This window comes from Bos mutus, chromosome 20 (assembly GCF_027580195.1).
Source record: "Bos mutus isolate GX-2022 chromosome 20, NWIPB_WYAK_1.1, whole genome shotgun sequence".
NCBI classification, from domain to species: Eukaryota; Metazoa; Chordata; class Mammalia; order Artiodactyla; family Bovidae; genus Bos; species Bos mutus.
Genome location: NC_091636.1, coordinates 41,485,264 through 41,509,153, shown reverse-complemented (window position 1 = coordinate 41,509,153; position 23,890 = coordinate 41,485,264). Strand labels below are relative to the sequence as shown.

Here is a 23,890-nt window from a genome sequence, read left to right as displayed (position 1 = left end):
TCACAACACATGAGGGAATTGATCACATTGGCCCTTGATGGTGTGGTCTGTGTGGCCAGAGTCAGTGAAGCAGGCTCTAGGTGAAGGGTCAGCTTTGGTTTCTCAGAAGGCGTCTGCATGAGTCAGTGGTATGCAGCTCAGAGACTAGAGGCAGTGAGAGGGACCTTTTCACTTCTGAGCCCAGCAGCAAGTTGGCCCCTCAGGAAACAGACCAAGTCTGATCAGAAGCTGAAGTGTAGCACAAGCTATGAGCAGCCCTTAGTTAGCCCCCTCTTTTATAGCGTGTTGGGAAGACAAAGTGCTTTGGCTCAACCTTGACCCATTCACTGCTCCCTTTGGCTCTCTGGACAGAGCCAGAATCTGACCTCTGCTCATAAGCTTTTTCCTGATGGTGAATGGAATAAAAGACCAAGCTAGATGTGTACATATGTGTGCAAAAGTGTGTAGACCTAAAGGGGAGGAACAGCTGAGCAAATAGAAGTTATGATTCTGAGTTAGAGAACTAATGATCATGTCAGTGGAAGGGTTTCAATTTCACATCTCAGTGGCTGTCAGGGATCGCTTTGTGTGGCTTTGTGTTCACATACAGGTTAAGAGGGCTTCCCTGGTGGCTCAGTGGTAAAGAATCTACCTCCAGTGCAAGAGTTCCAGAATCGGTCCCTAGATTGGAAAGAGCCCCTGGAGTAGGAAAGGGCAACCCACTCCAGTATTCTTGCCTGAGAAATCCCATGGACAGAGGAGCCTGGAGGGCTACGGTCCGTGGAGTCACAAAAAACCAGACACAACTTAGTGACTAAACAACACGTTAAGAACTCCTTAAGAACTTCTGTAGGCAAGACACCCTCTCAGTTCCAAACCTGATTTCTGCACATTCCCTGCAGTGATGTCTAGGAAGTGTAGCATAAAATGTCTTCACCCTGAAGGTCCCGACAGCGTCTCTGCGTTTTCTTCATGGCGGGTGAACAACGTGGCAGTGCTGTGCCTCCACTGCCATGGCGTGTGCCCTGTTCAGTAAAGGAGCGGGCTGAGTGTGCCTCTCCCTGTGGGCATGTCTGACCCAGGGCCCTCGATTTGTTCCATCCAGGTGTGCGTGGGTGTGCAGCCACACCACGGCTCTACAGATGGCCTCAAGTGGGGCAGGGCCTGGGCTCAGTCTCAGTCCAGATATGAGGTCCCTGTGCAGTGAGTCAGGCCCGATCAGTGACCCTGGATGCTAGATTCTCCCCATTTTTTAAATCTCTTTCTGCAGAAGCAGTGGTGGTGGTTTAGTTGCTTAGTTGTGTCTGACTCTTGGGACTCCATGGACTGTAGCCCACCGGCTCTTCGGTCCATGGGATTTTACAGGCAAGAATACTGGAGTGAGTTGCCATTTCCTTCTCCAGAAGAAGCAGTACAGCTCTGTTTTACATGCACCAGAAGAACTCTGCACTTAGAAGGATCCTAAGTAACACCTTTGGTAAAAGAGCTCACACACTTGTTTAGATTTTTGGTAGTTTTGAGGTTTGGGACCTATCACGCAGTCTTAATACAAGACACTCTTGGACCGTCTTCTTTGCCTTTCTAGCTTCCACACTGTTTTTCTTCCCAAATTTAAAGACGGAAACCATGTTAGAAATTGACAGAATAGGGCAAGTCTAAGGAAAGGCGAGAGTGGCCCTTGGGAATAAGTTTGGTGAAAACCAGCCCCCACACACCTGTTTCAGTGAGACTTCTCAGTCCAGCAAGTGCAGGTTACCCCCTGAATGGTAGATAGATGGCCTCCTGTTTTATACAATTTATTATGTCAAGCCTTCCCCTTTTAACAAAAAATTAAACATTCTTACCAGCTGTCTTCCCTCCCCCTACAAAAAAAAATATATATATATGTGTGTGTGCGTGTGTGTGTGTGTGTGTGTGTAGTAGTCCTGCAAGGAACAATTTAGAATCCTACCCAAAGCAGAACATGAATGGAAGCACCCATGCCAGGGGGAAAAAGGAAGGAATTCACGGGCTTCATGCTGCTGCTGCTAAGTCGCTTCAGTCATGTTCGACTCTGTGAGACCCCATAGACAGCAGCCCACCAGGCTCCCCCGTCCCTAGGATTCTCCAGGCAAGAACACTGGAATGGGTTGCCATTTCCTTTTCCAGTGCATGAAAGTGAAAAGTGAAAGTGAAGTCGCTCAGTCGTGTCCGACTCTTAGCGACTCCATGGACTGCAGCCTACCAGGCTCCTCCATCCATGGGATTTTCCAGGCAAGAGTACTGGAGTGGGGTGCCATTGCCTTCTCCCACGGGCTCCATACTTGACCTTATAAATGTCATGAATCTCGGGATTTATCATGGTGCTCTGGATGGCACAACAACCTTTTCCTTTTGCCTTCTGCTCCCGTTTCTGCCCCTTTGGCAAAAGAATCCTATTTTCTCCTGCAGGCCAGTTGTATCAGCAGGAGGAAGCTCTGTCTTCCAAGGAATCCCACCTTGGACTTGCCAAATTCCGTCACCTTCAGCTGGCAACACTTTGACTGAAGTTCTCAGACGGCTGCCTGTGGGGTAGAGGGTTGACTGTTGGCAGGAAGCTGCTGGCTTTGAAAAGCATCACAGGTATTTTATTGTAGCAGATGCAAGACAGTTTTGGCAGGGGAGCAATAAAGACCTGGAGGGGGAAACAGAAAATTACTTCTGAGCACTGCAGGGAAGAAGGTGGCAGAAATGAAGGATGCAGTTTGGGTTTGTAAAGCTGAGTCTTTTGCACAATCCTCTTTACAGGCTCGAACTTGCTTGACTTCAGTTTCTCCCTCAAGTGAGTCAAAGAGTGTTAAAAGAGAATGGAAGCCCGAAGCTGAGAAACAGACTTGGGGGTGTCTCAGGGTGTGAGGGTTTTGCTGGGGTCCTGGTGGCCCGACCAAATTTTGTGTGGTAGAAATCTTGCCGTTTGCAAAATGCTGAGGCATTATGTGTTCTATGTCTATGGCTAATTAGACATTCTTAGTGAGTTTCTTATGGTAACAACAATTTAACCACCTCATCTTAAAAGTGAGTGGAGTCATTTCAAACTCTCACTGGGAGAAACATGAGTCATTTCTGTGGCTTAATTAATTACGTTTGTTGTCACTGGGATTTCAGAATGGAGAGAGGATCTATTATCGGTTTTAATCTTTTTTAACTATGAATTCATCTATTCCAGCAGCAGCCTCCAGGTTACTCCCAAACCTAAGCAGTCTCAAAGCTGAGATGTCGAACCTTTCTAAGCTACATGACAGTGAATAATACAGTACTGATTTTTTTTGTACTGATTTTTTAAAATCAGTTTTATCTTGATATGATTTACTGTGATAGACTCCTCCTACCCACAGATCGATTCTCTAATCTGTGAGGTTTCCTCTGCGTCTGGACTGTTTCCTTGTCTTCCGTTACTTACTCTTGAATATGAGCTCCTGAATCAGGGTGGGTGGGAAACTAGGTAAGGACGATGCAGCTAACTCGTACTGGGACATTCAAAATGCAAGGTTTAGTCATCTTTTTTCAGATGAGCAAACCTGCTGTTGTTTAGTCACTCGGTCGTGCCCAACTCTTTGTGACCCCGTGGAGCCTAGCTCGCCAGGCTCCTCTGTCCATGGGATTTCCCAGGCAAGAATACTGGAGTAGGTTGCCATTTCCTTTTCCAGGAGATCTTCCTGACCTGGGGATCAAACTCACGTCTCCTGCTTGGCAGGCAGATTCTTTACCACCAGGGAAGCCCTGAGCAAACCTATTAAAGAAAGGCTAAGTATGAGTGACTTGTGTGTGTGTGAAGGGTTGCAAGTCAGAGTTAAAAGTTAATTCATGGTGATCACATGAACCTGGAAACACAGCTGTTTCTGAGCATAAATCTTAATGTAAGACTGTGTCTCAAATGTGTAGGTCTGTCTTCTCTTTTGTAAGCATTGTGGTGCAGACACATTCACACGAGCTATTTTTGTTAGAGAAATGCCTCGTTGTGTAGTGGCAGCTTTTCTGTGAGAGTTCAAACCAAGTGTCAAATGATCTCCCCAAGGCTGCTGCATGAGGTCCCGTTTTGCTTTCATGGCATTTTGGTTAGCGTGAGGGGAACATAGCCCATGGAGCAGTGTGGCCGACTTAGATGCACAATTTCGAAATTCAGAGACAAATCGATGTTGGCTTTTTCTGAAAATGGATCTTATTTTGAGAACCACAGTTGACATGGCTGTGGGAAGTGTTGCTTATTCTTGGCAAGAAAACTCCCCTGAAAAGGTGCTTATGATCCAGAAGACGGGGAGCTGCCCCGGGCTCCCTGGCAGAGCAGGGGAGATGTTTCAGAACTCAGTGTCTGTAACCTATATTAAATCCACATTTGTATGGAAGTATCTATGCAGATGAAGAAGGCAGCTTCCTACAAAATGGGATTATTTTAGTGACTCTGTGTAATGGTATTCACAGTGGAGCCCGGCATGTCTCTTTCAGAAATATTTAGATCCCAACTTAAGGGATTTGATCAGAAGTACTTATTACACATTGAAGTGTTTCACTCTGCGGTGGGAACTTGTGGGGAAGCCAGCTCACAGAAGCCAGAAGGGCAAATGCAGTAGCTAAGAGAGAAGGAAGTGATTGACCTGCGTGTGCTCCAGCTAAGATCAGACAAACAGAAACACAGACACAGGGCACATCTCTACTGCTTCTGTGTAAGGTCCTTTCCTCAGTAACCTAGATTCTATGAATACATTTCAGGGGGAGAAGGGGACAGTAAGCCTGGAAGGGAAGAAAGTTAAATGTTTGTTGTCATTAAACTCTAGTTCAGATGTAGTGTTTTCCTTCAATAAAGGATGCAGACAACAAAGCACAGTAGTATTTGCAGTCCTCATGTCTTTGTCACCGGTAGAAATGGTACACATTATTTGTGGGTGGGTATCTTTTGATATCAAACACTCACTACTACTTTAAAAATCGGCTAATTAATTTGTTAATAGATATCCCTAACCTCTTAATAAAAGAGCACATGGTTTTGATAGTATACATTTTAAAATATTTAGGCTATTGTATTTCAACATAATTGGTTTTCTTTGTAATCCTAGGTATTTTATGTATTTAAAAATATCATTTTGAGACTTCACCAGGCAGAGGCCCATGGTTCAATAAATATTTTTTAAAAAGAAAGGAAGAAAGAAAAGGAAAAAAGCTGTCTTAAAGTAACCATTTGATCTTCATTTAGATCTTCATTTACCAGGAAAAAAATGTTAACCCAGGACTGTAGGGTATGTTCTAACCTATAAATCACCTGGGATCTTGATAAAATGCAGATTTTTATGCAGTAGGTCCTGAAATCCAGGAGATGCGGGTTTGATCCCTGGGTCTCAAAGATCCCCTGGAGAAGGGATGGCAACCCACTCCAGTATGCTTGCCTGGAGAATCCCATGGACAAAGGTGCCTGGTGGGCTACAGTTCATAGTGTTGGAAAGAGTCAGACACGAATGAAGCAACTGAACATACATGCACACATGCAGTAGTCTGGGTTGGGGCCTGAGATGTCTGCATTTCTCAAATTCAGAGTGTGTGTGTGTGTGTGTGCGCGCACGCACGCATGCATGCTCAGTCATGTCTGACTCTGCAACCCAATAGACTGTAGCCTGCCAGGCTCCTCTGTCCGTGGAATTTTCCAGGCATGAATACTGGAGTGGGTTGCCGTCTCCTACTCCAGGGGATCTTCCCGACCCAGGGATCAAATCTGCATCTGTTGCATCTCCTGCATTGGCAGGGGGATTCTTTACCACTGTGCCACCTGGTAGCAAGGCAGAGGCCCACAGTAATCCAAAGAAAAGCCTGCATTTTCCAAACTCACCTTTAATTATTTCACTCCATCTTAGTCACAGGCAGTAGCTTAACTATTGGAACACTTGGTTGTGGGAGGAGATGCCCCAGGAGAGGAAAAGGGGGAGAATCTCAAAGGACAAACTTCAGCTTCCAAGTGTCCTATGTTGGGTCTTCTGGGAGCCCAGGTAGCTGCCAGGCTGTGAAGTGAAGGGGAGACCTCTCAGGGGAGGGGTATAGGGGAGATCTGTGTCTCTGGGAAGCGGGGCGCTGCTGAAGCTGTGGCCCTGTGAGGGGTCATCTGTGGGTCTCCTAGGTCCCACGTGCACCAGGTGATGCCTGCCTGCAGCCTGTGGCCTGGGCCCTGCTCGTCGTGGAGAGGGCAGGGGGCAGATTACCATCCATCCCCTTGCGTGCATGGTGGCTGTGTGCTGTGTTCGAAGGAACACTGTAGGGCTTTCTTCTCTCCCCAAGGGTGATTTATTAAGTGTGTAATTAGATGATGCAAGTTGTATATCTTTGTAAGATGCTCATAAGACATTCGCGAATTGGAGAAAGGTCCTTTGTGGAGAGTTTGAGCGGGAAGTGTCATTGAGCCTTCGTGGCCTGAGTGGCTGTCTTTAACCCCAGAACCCCACCCCCACCCCAGACCTGTTCTGACCTGTCGCCTCCTGAAGATGTGCTACCGGCCTCCCTCAAACCACTTACATGTTGCATCCGGGTGGTGGCTTCGCAGGGCAGCTGCTGTGTTGTGCTTAGTTGCTCAGTCGTGTCTGACTCTTTGCAACTCCATGGACTGTATCCCACCAGGCTCCTGTGTCCATGGGAATTCTCCAGGCAAGAATGTTAAGAGTGGTTTGCCATGCCCTCCTCCAGGGAATCTTCCCAACCCAGGATCAAACCCTGGTCTCCTCTGCCCTCCTGGACCAGATCCAGATGTTTCCTGGGTGTCCTTGGCTTCCCACCCGCCCATGTGCAGATCTTCTCTGAGGGGGGTGTGCATGGAGGGAGCAGGTAGGGCTTCTGCAGGTGCGTGGCCATCACAGTGGGACGCGTCCTATTACTACTCTTTTACTTTTTGTTTTCTTTTAACTCTTTCTCGCTAATTGTACTCTCGGGGACAGAGAGCATGGATGCCCCCGATTCCCAAACCAAGAGGTATTTTCATAAAATACAGATTGCCAGGCCCCAACCCCCGGTTCTGGGTGAGTGTCTATAGAGTTATCCTTGTAAAACATCCGGTAGGAACAGAGAAATCCCTCAGATGGGCGGCCACCTGTTTCAGGATGTTTTTGTGTCATTGTCGTCCTGTCACCAATGGGTCATGGTGATTGAAGAGCTTTTTCCCTTCTTGTTTATACTTTTCTTTTTTGCGCAAATCATCCACGTAATGAACATTTGTCATCTTATAAAACGGTCTCTTTTTTTTCCCTCTCTTCTTCAGATAAAAGGCTTATTCTTACAGTCAGCCAAATTTGGAAACCACTGCTGTTGACCCATTATCTCAGACTCGGAGCCCTCATTTTCAAGGAGAGGAAACAGGCTTTGTGGATGAACTGGCTGACTGCATCAGGAGTGTCATCTAGCTTAATGTCTGAAGACCATGCCCGGTACAAGCTCCGTGCTCCCTGATAAGACCCATTCTTCTCAGCCTTGGGGGCCTTGTTTCTGGGCTTGTCAGAGTAGAACAACAATAAGCAAACGCCCATATACTTAGGGTGAGGACCACATTGAACCCAAACCTTGTCCCCCAGTCCCAGCACTAAAATGTGACAGATTGAGGCCCCTGAAATGCCAGGAGCCCCAGATCTTTGTTGGAACACTTCATCCTTCAATGCCTCAACTTCCCCATCTATAAAATGAGTATCATATCATTCTAACTGCCTCCCTTACAAAGCTATTGTGAAGTCAAACAAAGCGATGTATTTGAAGGGCTTTGGGGAAGAACGAAGCATTATGTAATCATAACATGGTCTCATCATTACAATAATATTATACTACCCCCAAAGACTTTGTTTCTGCTGAGTGGCCCAAATAGAATCACTATAGATGGAAGAAATACTTGATTATATTATACCCCAGTGGAAGGCTTGCTTGAAGGAGAGGGGAGGACAATCAAGACTCTCACAGAAATACATCACTTCTGAATTTCCTGATTAAAGCTGCTCTAATGGCCCATTAGTGAATCATTTCACACCCTCTGCCCTTTAATGGCCACTTTCCAGCTGTGCTTCAAGCCAGGAACCGTTTGGGTGAGCGAGTGGGTGCATGTCACAGGATGTTTTCCCATCTGCTTGAAGGCAGGGACTGTCTTTCATGCCTCTCCTGCTGCTCTTGAGTGGTGAAAATGCTTCAAGATTTTTCATCTTGAGAATGGCAGAGTTTTCAACCTTGCGTTCCAGACTAGATGAAGAACCAGACAGATTCTAATATCTGTGAAAAGTTTCTGCAACTGTTCCAACAGAGAGATAAGCCTAAAATGGATAAAGCTTCATTTTTCTCCCTAAGAAATAGCAAGCACTGCTTGAGAATGAGGGAATCAGTCTGTGGTAGTCAACCTTAATGATATTAAGCACCGAATATGTCTCTATCGGAGTTGCTTAAAGGAAACTTATGGACTGTGGACAGGGTGGAAGCACAATGAAAATTGAAGTAAAGTGTAAGAAACAACTTCGGAGGAAAAGAGCATTGCTGGAATGGCATGACATAGCTGGCCTGTGCTCCCCAGGGGACCCTTGTAGCTCTGAGATAGTAAGATTCTATGGAAAAGTCCTAGGTTGGGGTGTCTGGGAAGGAGCTCATGGGAGAGGACCTTGGTGCATAAATAGGATCTCTGTAGGCAGGGAGAATGAGAAATGCATTCCCTGAGGCATGCATACACTATAGATGCACAGGAGGGTTTGTGTGAGGAAAGTGAAAGTGCAAGTCAGTCAGTCGTGTCCCACTCTTTGCGACCCCATGGACCATACAGTCCATGGAATCCTCCAGGCCAGAATACTGGAGTATGGGAGCTGTATGAGAACGAAGAGAGCCACAGGTGAGATTCAGCCTGTACATACATATAAGCTGCTCAGATCTGGTCTAAAAAGAGGATTTTAGAAGTCTTTAGTAATACAGACAAATTGTGTTAAATGGTTCAAGTCATTCTCATTTGCTTAGAAACCCAAATGCCAGCTTGCTAAGAGTCTGCATTAGAACTGCCCAGAAAACCTGAGGGGGGAAAAATGTGCTCCTACCTTCTACCATCCCCTCATCCTCTTCCTTCCTACCCCTTGGCCCTGATTTAGTATTTCAGAATCCTGGAAGCAGTTAGGGGTAGAGGGTCAAGGTAGAGTTAGGGAACCTGATTTTTTTCTTTTTTTTTAAGTTCTCCAAATGCAAGCAATATTTGGAGCTGTGTGGTTTGTTAAGAGTTTCAACCTCATGTATGGCATAAAGATAATGTAAACGAGCTCTTAAAACCCCCCTTCCCGACCCAGTCCGTGTGATCCTATTGGTTAGGGTTTTGAAGTTGTAAGCAATAGAAACCAATTATGTCTCACTTAAATGGAAGTGAAATTTAGTGAGAAAATAGTGGGTAACACAGGAACCAAGGGAAGTGTTAATTAAGGTCTGGGCTCAAAAGGAGAAGCAAGAACAGACAGATCCAAGGTCATGGCACAGGAATAGTATGTTTAGGGCATCACACTGCCACCACCACCATTACTAGACTCCTGTGACTAGCCTTTATCCCTGTGTCTTCATCAGTCAATTAGTCAGTTCAGTCGCTCGGTCGTGTCTGACTCTTTGCGAGCCCATGGACTACAGCACACCAGACTTCCCTGTCCATCACCAACTCCCGGAGCTTGCTCAGACTCATGCCCATCGAGTTGGTGATGCCATCCAACCATCTCATCTGTTCCAGAGTCAGGCAAGAGCCTCCAGTACGAAGACTGGTGGCCTGGTGTCTGGGAATGAAGGCGGAGAGTAAATGTCCCTTCTCCACCACCTCACATGTAATAGGAAATTGTCCCGAATCCAAAGGATAATTGGATGCTGGATAGCCAGGCAAAGGTTCGTCTTCCCCACCACCAGGCAAAATGCATTTCAGTTGGTCTCCTCTTTTCCACCATCTTTTCACATGTCCACATCTTCCCTTTTCCTGCCTTTGCTCTCCTTTGATATCTTTCCCAGATGCCCCATCCTCTCTTGGATGTGACATAGCTTGTTGACCACCAAGTTCAGTGTGACGGACTTATTGTTGGTCACTTCTGTTTGTGTAAACCCTTTCACCCAGCCTCCCACCAAGCCTAAAACCTCACCTGCCACATCCTTAGTGACCTTCCTCCTTCAGAAAGCACCGCTGCATCAAGGGTTAGCCCGCAGTGTTTGAAAAGTCTTTGTCTCATAAAGTCAAGTATCTTCCACTCCTTATCTTCTTTTCATTAGTACTTATCCCATAATGTGGGCCACCCTGAAAAGGTCTACCCCTGTCTTTGTATGACCATTTATGTATTTGTGTGTAAAGCCATTATTTCCCTCCTAACCACTGCCCCCCACCCTTATCATCTTCTCCAGGGTAATACCCTTAGTCTCTTTAGCTGCTTATCATATGACAGAATTGCCACTTAAAATTTTTTATGGCTGAGCTGAATCAATCTCTCTGCCTGCAGTCTTATCCAGAACAGGATTATCCCTCCCTTTGATGTGAGCGGTATACTACTCTTAATGCAGTCAGCTACTGCAGTGCCCTTTAGCTGGTTGTGTCATGAAATTCAGTTGACTGTTTCTGAAAACACGTTGGTTTGGGCTGAAACTATGTGAGACTTGTTTCAAATGTCTCATGGGATCAGATTGCAATACAAGAGCCTAGGTCCAGCATTTAATATGGTTAATTTGATTCACTATAGAGAATGTCCAGATGATTGGAAAAATGAAGAGCATAAACCAGTAAGGAAGATTGAGTTTTGTACACTTTCTTTCCATTAAGTCAGTCCTTTGTTTATAAGCAAATAAATAGCTGATGTGCTTTGATAGATGGAAGATGATGTGGGAAAACAGGGTTTGGTTTGCAAAAATACTCTTGATAATGATAAGTTTACTGAAGTATAATTTGCCTGTACTCTTTAGCATAAGAAAATTTCCCCAATCTCAAAAGGATGGATTAAATGGACTCTATTTAAAAGAATAAAATTGAGACATAATGCTAACAAGAAAGGAACTAAAGGAAGATATTTCTAGTTGTTCAAGTCTATAAATTCCAACAAAAACAGGTCATATGAATTACCACCATACTTAAGATGGAGAACCACTCCATCATGCTAAAAAGCACCCCTTTGTAGTAGAAGCCTCTCCTTACCCCCAGCTTTTGGAAACCACTGATACATTCTGTTGTGTCTTTTCCAGAATTTCACATAAATGGAATCATATAGTACGTGGTACTTAAGTCTTGCTTCTTTCAGTTGGCATAATACCTTTGAGATTCATCCATGTTGTTACACGTATCCGTAGTCCCTTCTTTTTCCTTGCTAAGTAGTATTCCATTATACAGATGAGCCGTGGTTGATTTACCTACTCATTCTTTGAATGTGCTGTTACATCAGATGGAGGTCTCTGCAACTTCTCATGAAAAAGAGGTTTTGTGTTTCTTCTCTCTTCTCAGCCAAACACAGTCTATCAGTTGGAGAAACTGTTAACTGTCATGTGTGATCTCTACACTTCAGTCCTGCTAGATTGTTATCTTTATAGTATTTCCTGAAATGTGGAAAAAATATGAAGAGTATTTAGACAGAGTATGTATGTTTTCTTTTTCTTTGCCCGCAAGCATCAGCACTAGATTCTTGTCTATTTTGAATACAGATCTTGTTTCTATCTCTTATTACACTTTAAAACAAGTTTAAACCCTTCTGTTTATTGTTTTTTCTTTTTAAGGAAAAAAATCTGGTCAGGCATCTCTAAAGGAAATCTGTCACTGTTTTAATATTATAGCTTTTTTATTGAATTGTAATTATTACATAAACAGGGATGCCAGAATTTTAAAATCTTTTAAAGTACTGTTTTCAGTTTAAAATTGGACTTGTTCCACTAAATATCTATGGTAATAATTCTGAGATATCTATGCCAAGAGATATATAGTTGTATCATAAACACTGCAGTCTGAAATTCAGGTTAGAAAAGAGAAGAGAGAGGGTGATTTGAAGTAATTATGTGATGGGAATGTCTGAATTTGTAACCTCTGTCTACCTTTGAGTTATGATTTGGTAAAAATAACTTTTAAATAAAACCTTCTTGGATTTCATAACCTCAATTGAAAACTTGTGGGATGTTGATTACAGCATGGAGATTTGCTCTAGAGATTCAGAGCTGACCGCTAGGGCTGACTGGGTGAATTAGCCATTTGCTTTCTAATGGGGGTGACCTTAACTCGTCATATCTTCAACGAAAGAACAGTTGTTCGGATTATGTATTTATAACCACAGTTCTTGTACCTGGTAAATGGGCTCTACAGTCAGTCTTTTAAGGATACAGCCTTCTATCTTATTGGTAAATACATGTAGTTTCCCTCAAAATCTGAAAATGATGATTTTGGGAACCTAAACTGATGAACTTAAATTTATCTGAAAAGGGAGCAAGTGAATAGAAAAGTAAGAAATTTGGGGGAAAATAAGAACAATAAGAAGAGGTGTGTTCTTTCTCACCAGACAGCAAGCTACACTTTGAAGCCCTGGTAATTCAAACAGAATGGTACAGGCACTGACAGACGGACCAGTGAAGTGGAGCAGAGCAGAGAATCCCAAACACGCCCATCTATGTCAGGGAATTTGGTGCATGAAAAGGAGACATTTTAAAACTGGAGGATAAAAGGCAATCTCTTTGGTGAATTTTATTGAAAGCCAAAACTTTTTAGAGAAGAGTCCCACTTGAAATAAATTCCAAATGAGCTAGAGATAAACACAAAAATGCAATCTTTAAAGGATATTAGAGGAAAATAGAATATTAGCTAAGGTGTTGAAGCCCCCTAAGTAAGACTTAGAAACTCAAGAGTTCAGAGTCTTATGGATTAGAATCCATAACACTTACGGATGAGAATGACTGTAAGATGAAAGTTGAAAGTTACAAGAATGGTGTTTGGGGTGATACGAAGGAGTGATTTCCATGTTTTAGCCTGTGTACTTCACCATATGAATTTTTTCTTTCAAGATTGTGTTCATGAGTTGTGTAACTTTCTCAGTGTGTTCACCACAGTGTGTAGACCACAGCAAATATGTATATAAATTATAGCAGCGATTACTATTTTTAAACCCTTTCTTCACTTAACAGTGATTCACATTTAGAAAATGTAGCGCCATGTCTAAATGTATTTTTGTAAAATTCTCAATGTTTTGAAAATTATTGCCTTGTTGTTGTTGATATTCTGAATGCATTTCTCTACCATGCCTCATTACTGCTTAATGCAAAGGATAAAAGATTCAATTCTCTTAAACGCATTGTGACTGTTGACTTAGAGGGTGCCTACGAATATTCTGGAGGAGGGCTTGGGGAGGCAGGGACAAGAGGTTGCAAAAGGGCCATTCACCCACTTCAAGGTATACACAGTCTTTCTGACTGACAAGTTGTTCAGTCGCTCAGTCATGTCTGACTGTTGGCAATCCCATGGACTATAGCACACCTGGCTTCCCTGTACTTGACCGTCTCCTAGAGCTTGCTCAAACTCATATCCTTTGAGTCAGTGATGCCTTCCAATCATCTTGTCCTCTGTTGTCCCCTTCTCCTCCCGCCTTCAATCTCTCCCAGCATCAGGGTCTTTTCCATTGAATCTGCTCTTCACATCTGGTGGCCGAAGTATTGGAGCTTCAGCATTAGTTCTTCCAATGAATATTCAGGGTTGATTTCCTTTAGAGTAGACTGGGTTGATCTTGCAGTCCAAGGGATTCTCAAGAGTCTTCTCCAACACCACAGTTCAAAGCATCAGTTCTTCAGTGCTCAGCCTTCTTCATGGTCCAACTCTCACATCCATACATGACTACTGGAAAAACCATAGCTTTGACTAGATGGACCTTTGTCAGCAAAGTAATGTTTTTAATATGCTGTCTAGGTTGATCATAGCTTTTCTTCCAAGGAGCAAGCGTCTTTTAATTTCATGGCTACAGTCACCATCTGCAGTGATTTTGGAGGCCAAGAAAATAAAGTCTGTCATTGTTTCCATTGTTTCCCCATCTATTTGCCATAAAGTGATGGGACCAGATGCCATGATCTTAGTTTTCTGAATGTTGAGTTTTAAGCCAGCTTTTTCACTCTCCTCTTTCACTTTCATCAGGAGGCTCTTTAGTTCCTCTTCGCTTCCTGCTATAAGGGTGGTATCGTCCGCATATCTGAGGTTATTGATGTTTCGGAGGTAATTGATATGATTGACAAGACACACAAGTAAAAACCACTGGGGCACTCATAAAACGTTTTATCATCAAGTGCCAATTTGAGTGTAATCAGCCCAGGGCCGGACATTGGAGGATAGCCAGGATCTGTGCCCTGTGGAACTTCCAGAGAGGACCTGCCTCTTTACGGGTTGGAAAGAGATGGAACAAGGAGCCCAGCAGTGTTAGATGTTTCTGAAAACTTCCCCTGCCCTCTTGCTCTGTTGAAACAGTCCTCTTTTTGTTTTTTATCTTATACTTTTTATTTTATATCAGAGTCTAGTTGATTAACAGTGTTGTGATCCTTTCACGTGGACAGAAGAAGGACTCAGCCACATGTACGCATGTATCCATTCTCCCCCAAACTTCTCTCCCATCCAGACTGGAAACAGACCTCCTTCTCGCTGGGGCCAGGTTCGGAGATTGGCGTGACTCGCACGTGATGCTGTAGAACACCAGGTTAGAAAGTTGATTTACTTGGGAAGTAGACAGCCTCTCCTGAGGTGACACTGGAATCAACTTTCCCTGATCACATGGACCAGGGCCCTGGGACTGGTGTCCAGTTGCCCAGCATTTTCATCTTCGCCATGTGGGTTTCTGGACTTCACAGGTGGCACCTGTGGTAAAGAACCCACCTGCCAGTGCAGGAGACATCAGAGATGCAGGTTCAATCCCGGAGTCGGGAAGATCCCCTGGAGGAGGGCTTGGCAACCCATTTCGGTATTCTTGCCTGGAGAATCCCATGGTCAGAGGAACGTGGCAGGCTACAGTCCATGGGGTTGTAAAGTGTCGGACACAACTGAAAACACGTGGGTAGGTTTTTCGTGCCTTCCCTTCACCAGTGGGGACTTACACGTGTCATTAATTGACGTGTGTAGGTAGCCCTGAATGTCATCACTGTGAACATTTTTCAAGTATTGGGATTGTGGGCTCATGCTTTGCATCTAAATGTCACTTGGCTTATCATAGGCAACCCATTTCAGATGAGGAAGCTGAGGCAAAAATGAAAACATAATTTGCTCTCAAGTCACACAACTATAAGTGACAGAACCTAGGTTTTCCAGGCTCCAAAACCTCCTTTCTGACCAATAGGCTTCTGGGCCTAACCCAGCCCACTCCTCTGAGAACATCACACCCTTTCTGTGGCTCGAGGAGAGTTCTGGCAGATCTTCTGGCTGGGGTCTAGCTAGCTTCTAAAACAGCATTACCCTTTCTGGTCGCTTTGCACAGGGCAAGGAAGGAGCTCTGCACCAGGAGACCAAATGGGCTCCGTGAAGCTCCATCATCTCTGTCCCTGAGCTTATAGACTGGTGGCCACCTCCCTTTCATTACCCACCTCACGAGTCTGGAATGGTCAGATAGAGAAGACGATACTACTGCTAATAGTGACTTTCCTAAGATGTAAAGACTTACACCAAAATAGGGTGGTATTAATAGGAGCAGTGAGGGTGCTGAACTTTCCTGTCTAATGTGCAACACAGAAGTTGCTGCTAAGTCGCTTCAGTCGTGTCTGACTCTGTGCGACCCCATAGACGGCAGCCCACCAGGCTCCCCTGACCCTGGGATTCTCCAGGCAAGAACACCGGAGTGGGTTGCCATTTCCTTCTCCAATGCATGAAAGTGAAAGGTGAAAGTGAAGTCACTCAGTCGTGTCTGACTCTTAGTGACCCCATGGACTGCAGCCTACCACGCTCCTCCATCCATGGGATTTTCCAGGCAAGAGTACTGGAGTGGGTTGCCATTGCCTTCTCCAAACACGGCAGTTGGGAAGGGTCTTTTATCCTTCCCTTGATACACTGGTTAACACTGTTCTCTTGATCTTTCCCCCTATTCTCCCCTAAATACATAGGTGTGAGCGGCAAATCCAAACTTTGTATACGGAAGGGAAAACAGCCTTGTTAGATGAGGGCACCCATTAGAAATGTAGGCATGTCTTAAAGCAGGTATGAACAGAGACTCCTCCCTTCACAAGAACTCTTGGGTGAGGCCTGAGCCATGCAAATGACTGAAGTCTTTGATTCTGTTATGTAACATGTCTGCCCATGCTTCGCCAACAAGGTGGCAGTCCATTCTGTGCTTTAGGATAATGGAGGAGTGGCTAGCAACTTAAAACATGTGCTCTGATCACCTGTCAGATGCCGTAGAAGAAAGGACAAAAAGGAAACGAGCCCATTCCAAAGTTTGGGGTCCTTTAGAAATCTGAGTGAAGCATGGATAATACACATTGACATCTTTATTGGGTTTGTTTGCTTTCTAAATACCCTCTGAATTGTGTCTAGTGAGGAGAGAGGCTGAAATGACAACACAGGTAATTCCTGTTGGCTCTGACCCAGAGGCAGATCAACAGTCTGTGGTTCTGATGCTCACTGTGCCACAAGATCCCACCCTTAGGCAAGGGGGTCGAACATCACAAACCTGTGACAGGGAATTTACCTGGAGTTTGCAGAGGTGTTCCTGAAGTTGATGCTATTAAAGGTGGTCCTGGAGTCAATTTGAAATGCATGATTGAAAATCAGAAAATTTTTAAAAAATCATTTAATCATTCCTCTCTCTAAGATGGTTTGAGAATCTCAAAGCAGGTGCTGAATAGGAAAATGATCAGTTGTTCTTATGACTGAGATACCCAGTTCATCTCACGAATGACTTGCTGTAGCCACCATAGTGGTTTTTTCCACTGTAGGGTCCTAAATTATTTTGTCTTTGTGCCTTTAATGAATCATGAATGGCAAGGATAAGGGGACACTGGTGATTCAAATTCACAAGGAATGTAATAGTAATGATTCACTTTAAGAAGATGTTCACTGGATCTTTAGGTTACATTTCATATGATCAAAATTCCTCCATAACAGCTGTCTCTTGTTCTATCCAAGGTAGCTGCTATTTATTAAAGACTATTCACCCCTGTGATGTGTTGTTTGAAGAGATGTGATTACAGTTGCAGCTGGAAATTTCTTTCTTGCTGTCATCTAGATGCCAAACATCATAACTTGGGGAAAAAAAAACCTAAAACATTTAATACAATTCAAATGCAAAAACTCTAAACATCCAAGGACTTAAATGGCAGGACTTGGTTTTCTTTTGCTTTGTCTTGTTTTCTATTCTTGATGCCATAGGTATCACAGAAGTAATTCTTCTCTATATTTAAATATTTTAATAATGTATATTTAAATTTGAGTCAGTAAATCATCTTTGTTCTTATGAATTAATCCAAAGAAATGACACAATGCACATTAGTTGTGAAATAGGAAAGTTTGTCTTGATGTTTTTAAAGATTGTTTTTAAGTGCTTTGATAGCATATCTCATATATTGATTTAAAATCACTTTATTATATAAGTGTTGACAAAAATAATCAATAAGCCATCTATGATATGAATAGGATGCAGTTTGATTTGAGCCAAACTGAGGACTATAGTCCGGAAGACAACTTCTCATATAACTCTGAGGAACCTCTATGGAGAAGCATGGTTTTTAGCACAGTTTTATATCTTGTCAGAACAAAGAACGTCAGACAAGTCAGGGATACATTCCTTCACAGTTAAGGGGGTGAAAAAAAGCATATACAGAGTGAGTCAGTATGGCCTTGGCACCTGGGAAGAGAGTCTTATCATTGAAGAGTACTAGCATTGGTGTCTCAGGAAGGGAGGCATTTAACCTTTATTTTTGCACAGACATTGTTTACTTCTGGCCAGTGCTCCCTTTTCTTTAATAATTAAAGCCAATGTATAATGTATACTTGATAGGCCACAAACAGGAAGGCTGTTAGCATAAAATTCAGGTCAACTCACATGTGAGCCAGGATGACTGACTTCCCCATTCTTCAGTATGTGAACATTTCTTTTGTCATACCGTGCAGATCATGATAAAAATTGTCTCAAGCAGATTTTAGAAGTTTTACAAGATTGCCTCTCATTACAAAAGAAGCCCAAGAGTCAGAACCTCTTGGCAAAGCTAAAAGGAGGGGAGGAGGCTATATTTGTTCCTAGGACTACATAACAAAGCACCATAGATTCCAAGACTTCAAGCAGCAATCTATTTTCTCACGGTTGTGAAGGCTAGTAGTTTGAAATCAAGTGGTCAGCATAGCTGGTTACTTCCGGAGGCTCTGAGGAGGAAAGTATCCCCCACCTCTCCCTCATCTACCAGTCTTTCATAACCCCCAGCATCTCTTGCCTTGTAGACCCCTCCTTCCAGGCTCCACCCTCACATCCCCTTCTTCTCTGGGTCTCTCCTGGTTCCTTTCTGACTCTTATAAGGACACCCTTATTGAATTTAGGGTTCATTCTAAATCAGTATGTTCTTATCTTGTTGTTGTTCAGTCTCTCAGTCATGTCCGACTCTTTGCAGCCCCATGGACGGCATGCAGCACGCCAGGTTTCCCTGTCCTTCACCAGCTCCTGGAGTTTGCTCAAACTCATGTCCACTGAGTGGGTGATGCTATCCAACCATCTCATCCTCTGTTTTCCCCTTCTCCTACCTTCAGTCTTACCCAGCATCAGGGTCTATTCCAATGAATCAGCTCTTTGCATCAGGTGGCCAAAGTATTGGAGCTTCAGCTTCAGCATCAGTCCTTCCAGTGAATGTTGAGGATTGAATTCCTTTAAGATGGACTGGTTTGATTTTCTTGCAGTCCAAGGGACTCTCAAGAGTCTTCTCTAGCACCACAATTCAAAAGCATCAATTCTTCAATGCTCAGCCTTCTTTATGGTCAACTCTCACATCCATACATGACTACTGGAAAAACCATAGCTTTGACTAGACGGACCTTTGTCACCTAAGTGATGTCTCTGCTTTTTAATACACTGTCCAGGTTTGTCATAGCTTTTCTTATAAGGAACAAGTGTCTTTTAACTTCATGACTGCAGTCACTATCCATGGTGATTTTGGAACCCAAGAAAATAAAGTCTGTCATTGTTTCCCCACCTGCTTGCCATGAAGTGATGGGATTGGATGCCGTGATCTTTGTTTTTTGAATGTTGTTTTAAGCCAGCTTTTTCACTGTCCTCCTTCACCTTCATCAAGAGGCTTTTCGGTTCCTCTTCAATTTCTGCCAGAAGGGTGATGTCATCTGCATATCTGAGGTTATTGATATTTCTTCTGGCATTCTTGATTCCAGCTTGAGCTTCATCCAGCTCAGCAATTCACATGATGTATTCTGCATATAAATTAAGTAAGCAGGGTAACAATATACAGCCTTGACGTACGTACTCCTTTTCCAGTTTGGAGCAGGTCTGTTGTTCCATGATCAGTTCTAACTGTTGCTTCTTGACCTGTATTCAGGAGGCAGGTAAGCTGGTCTAGTATTCCCATCTCTTGAAGAATTTTCCACAGTTTTCTGTGATCCACACATTCAAAGACTTTTGCGTAGTCAATGAAGCAGATGTTTTTCTGAAATTCTCTTGCTCTTTCTATGATCCAACGGATGTTGGCAATTTGATCTCTAGTTCCTCTGCCTTTTCTAAATCCAGCTTGTACATCTCAAAGTTTTTGATTCACATACTGTTGAAACTGAGTTTGATGAATTCTGAACATTACCTTGTTAGCATGTGAAATGACTGCAGTTGTGCAGTAGTTTGAACATTCTTTGGCATTGCCCTTTTTTGGGATTGGAATGAAAATTGACCTTTCCAGTCCTATGGCCACTGCTGAGTTTTCAACATTTGCTGGCATATTGAGTACAGCACTTTCACAGCATCATCTTTTAGGATTTGAAATAGCTCAGCTGGAATTCCATCACCTCCACTAGCTTTGTTCGTAGTGATGCTTCCTAAGGCCTCCTTGACTTTGCACTCCAGGATGTCTGGTTCTAGGTAAGTGATCACACCATCGTGGTTATCCGTGTCATTAAGATCTTTTTTGTACAGTTCTGTGTATTCTTGCCACCTCTGCTGGGTATCTTCTGCTTCTGATAGGTCCATGCCATTTCTGTCCTTTACTGTGCCCTTTGTATCCTTTGCATGAAATATTCCTTTGGTATCTGTCATTGTCTTGGAAGAGATCTCTAGTCTTTCCCTTTCTATTGGTTTCCTCTATTTCTTTGCATTGCTCACTTAGGAAGGCTTTCTTATCTCTCCTTGCTATTCTTTGGAACTCTGCATTCAGATGGGTATATCTTTCCCTTTCTCCTTTGCCTTTAGATTTTCTTCTTTTCTCAGCTATTTGTAAAGCCCCCTCAGATAACCATTTTGCTTTTTTGCATCTCTTTTTCTTGGGGATGGTTTTGATCACTGTCTCCTGTACAGTGTTACAAATCTCTGTCCATAGTTCTTCAGGTACTCTGCCTATTAGATCTAATCCCTTGAATCTGTTTGTCACTTCCACTGTGTAATTGCAAGGGATTTGATTTAGGTCATACTTGAATGGCCTAATGGTTTTCCCTACTTTCAATTTCAGTTTGAATTTTGCAATAAGGAGTTTGAGATCTGAGCCACAGTCAGCTCCCAGTCTTGTTTTTGCTGGCTGTATAGATCTCCTCCACCTTCAGCTGCAAAGTTTCTTATCTGGAAACTTAACTGATTTCATCTGCAAAAACCTGTTACCAATAAGGCCACACTCTGAAACTCTACATAGACTTGAATTTTGGGCGGGGGTTGGTGGGGTACACTGTTCAAACCAGAGCCTTGCTGTGACTTTGTGTCCTGTTTGAGGCACAACTGGAGTTCATAGTCAGATTCGTGGCCCAGGACCCTAAACATGGTCCTAACCTCTCTGCCTGGAGTGTCTTGCCCTCTCCCATCCCTCCAGGCCTCATGCTTTGGCCAACTCCCAGCCCAGCTAACTTGTGCTGGGCCTTAGACCCTGGGTGCTTCCTGAGGAAACTTGCCTGTGGACACCCACCCCCAGAGCAGGTCAGTCTCTCTTGCAGAAGCTTCTGAAGTAACCTGTGCTTCTGGTGGAAGAGTCTTCATATACTTAAGATTATTTTTAAATGTGTAGGATATAAATATAACTTTTGTGATTTTATTTATTAATATTAAACATTTACTTTCACATTGAATAAATTCAGTATTTTATGTATTACTATTTCATGTTCTATGAAATGGTTTCAACAATATAATTTGTCATTAACCATATAATTGATACATTAATTTTAAAAATTAATTACCAAAAAAATTAATGATGAAAAATATTAGTTACAGATTGACTGTGAAAGTTGAGGGCAGAAATCAACTGCTTATTCTCTGCTTTGTCAGCCCTGAGCCTGATGCCTGTCCTCAGTTCTTGAACCAGATTCTTGTCTATCATTTCCTTAATTTTCATAGAAAATCTGTTCTTGGCACCAGACTGACTCCCTTCTGGTTCTGCTGTGGAGTGCCTCCCAGGGACCTCCCCTTTGGAGTAGGGGCTGGGGAGGAGTTGTGTGTTTTCTCTCTTTAGCCCCCATAGCCTCCCAAGAAGCTGGATTGGGATTTGTCTGAGAGAGTCTTTGTGTTGTGAAATCTGGGGCAGGGCCTTTAAAATACAGCTCCATTCATCGATCCTATTGGGATTTAAGAAAAGAATGAAAACTGAAAACTCACTTTTCTTATTTGTTCCTCCTCTCAGTTGCTTTTTTCTCTTTTTCCTTCTATCCCTTGCCTCTGCCTGAGGAAGAGTGAAAATTAGGACATCTAAACTTTAGGAAAAAAACAAAAAAATCTTTTCTTCTTTGTAGACTCTTCGATCTGGAACTCCAGCCATTTAAAAGAGCCCAAGAAGAGGTCGTTTTGGATTTAGTCACACAGTTATTTATATTTTTTGAAGATGTTTCAAATGAAACTGGACCTTATAAACTTCGTGCATGGTAATTTAGAGAACCTTGCTTCTCAGTTCTGTGCATGTGTGCTTAGATGTGTGTGACTCTTTGCGACCCCATGGACTGTAGCCCGCCAGGCTCCTCTGTCCATAGAATTCTCCGGGTATGAATATTGGAGTGGGTTGCCACTTCCTACTCCAGAGGATCTTTCTGACCCAGGGACCAAAGCCAGGTCTCCTGCATTGGCAGGAGTATTCTTTACCACTGAGCACCTGGGAAGCCCTCCGTTGTTTAAGAAACCAATTTTCGTATTTTCCACAGATCTCCTTTGTCAAAGTTAATTTTTGTTTAAGTCCTACCTGGAATCACCTCCTTTTGCTTGAAGGGTGGCTCTTTTGAGAACAGGTGGTGCCAATACATAAGCCCTTGGAGGAAGCTGAGCAGGGAAGGTAATTAAATAAATCTCATCTTGATGCTCTTGAGGCCATAATAACTAATTTTAAAAGACTCAAGTAAATCTTTTAGGAGGAACTTTTTGAAGAGAACTCAGGATGCAACAGAGAAGGCAGTGGCACCCTACTCCAGTACTCTTGCCTGGAAAATCCCATGGACGGAGGAGCCTGGTAGTCTGCAGTCCATGGGGTCGCTAGAGTCGGACACGACTGAGCGACTTCACTTTCACTTTTCACTTTCCTGCATTGGAGAAGGAAATGGCAACCCACTCCAGTGTTCTTGCCTGGAGAATCCCAGGGTCAGGGGACCTGGTGGGCTGCCGTCTATGGGGTCGCACAGAGTCGGACACGACTGAAGCGACTTAGCAGCAGCAGCAGGATGCAAAGTGTTAACTAAAGCAGAAAAACCCCCTAGTTAAGGAGTGATCCATTGTCCTTGTCAGCCCCATGTCCTCCTGGGTCTTTCCCAGAACCTGCGTGAAGCCCTCTAAGTGTCTGGTGAATTGGGTGCCCTGCCCTCTCACCTGGGGCTGCTGCTGCCCTCATAAAACTCCTATTTGCTCCCCAGCGTGGGGGCAGCTAGGGGGCCTCCCTGGTAGATCATCTGGTAAAGAATCCTCCTGCCATGCAGAAGACCCTGGTTCAATTCCTCAGTTAGGAAGATCCCCTGGAGAAGGGATAGGCTACCCACTCCAGTGTTTCATGGGCTTCCCTAGCTAAAGAATCCACCTGCAATTTGGGAGACCTGGGTTCAATCCCTGGGTCAGGAACATCCCCTGGAGTAGGACATGGCAACCCGCTCCAGTGTTCTTGCCTGGAGAATTCCCGTCGACAGAGGACTCTGGCAGGCTGCCGTCCATGGGGCTGCAAATAGTCGGATGCGACTGAGCGACTAAGCACAGCACGTGGGGAGCTAGGCCACTTAGGATGCCCCTTTGTCTTTGAGAAATGTTTGGGAGTCTAAAGGGAACAGTGCCCAAGTGGAAAACTCTCATTTGTTTCCCCACCCCCCGCAAAAGTTCAAGAAGGTGCTCAATGCTTTTATTTCTCCTCCCTTCCGAATTCTTCCGAATCATGCTTTTCCTGGTGTGCAAGTCGAGAAATAACTTTGGGGGGGTGTTTATTTTTCCAGGCAAGTCCATGGCTCTGATTTTGTTTTTGGATGTTTTCCGTTTGCTCCAAGTAGGCGGGCTCCAAGTCTGGTGCCTGCGGTCTGCCAGCTCTTTCCTGTTGAGAACACTTGGTAACGAAGTGAGTTCCTAAGATTCTAAAACATGTGTGTGACTCAAATACCCACACCTGCTTCACCTCATACTAAGGCAGAGCTAGCTGTTCATGCTCGGGTGTTTTCCCCCTAGAGTTGAAATCGTGTGTCTGCAGAGAGTCCCTCTCTTGACATTTAAAAAAAACGTAATGTTGACTGTCTCATGGCATTGGCGTGTGCTGAAATATTTAATATTAAAATAGCTGGGCTTTTGAAACTCCTGACTCAGCAGAATGAAGGAGGCCCTTTATAGGAGGCGTCTGAACCAGA

The 23,890-nt window shown here is 43.9% G+C and overlaps 1 protein-coding gene across 1 annotated transcript in view; it reads left to right on the top strand.

The window, feature by feature from the left end:
* The window catches only part of PDZD2 (PDZ domain containing 2), a 412,595-nt gene that overhangs the window by 270,990 nt on the left and 117,715 nt on the right, over positions 1 to 23,890 (top strand).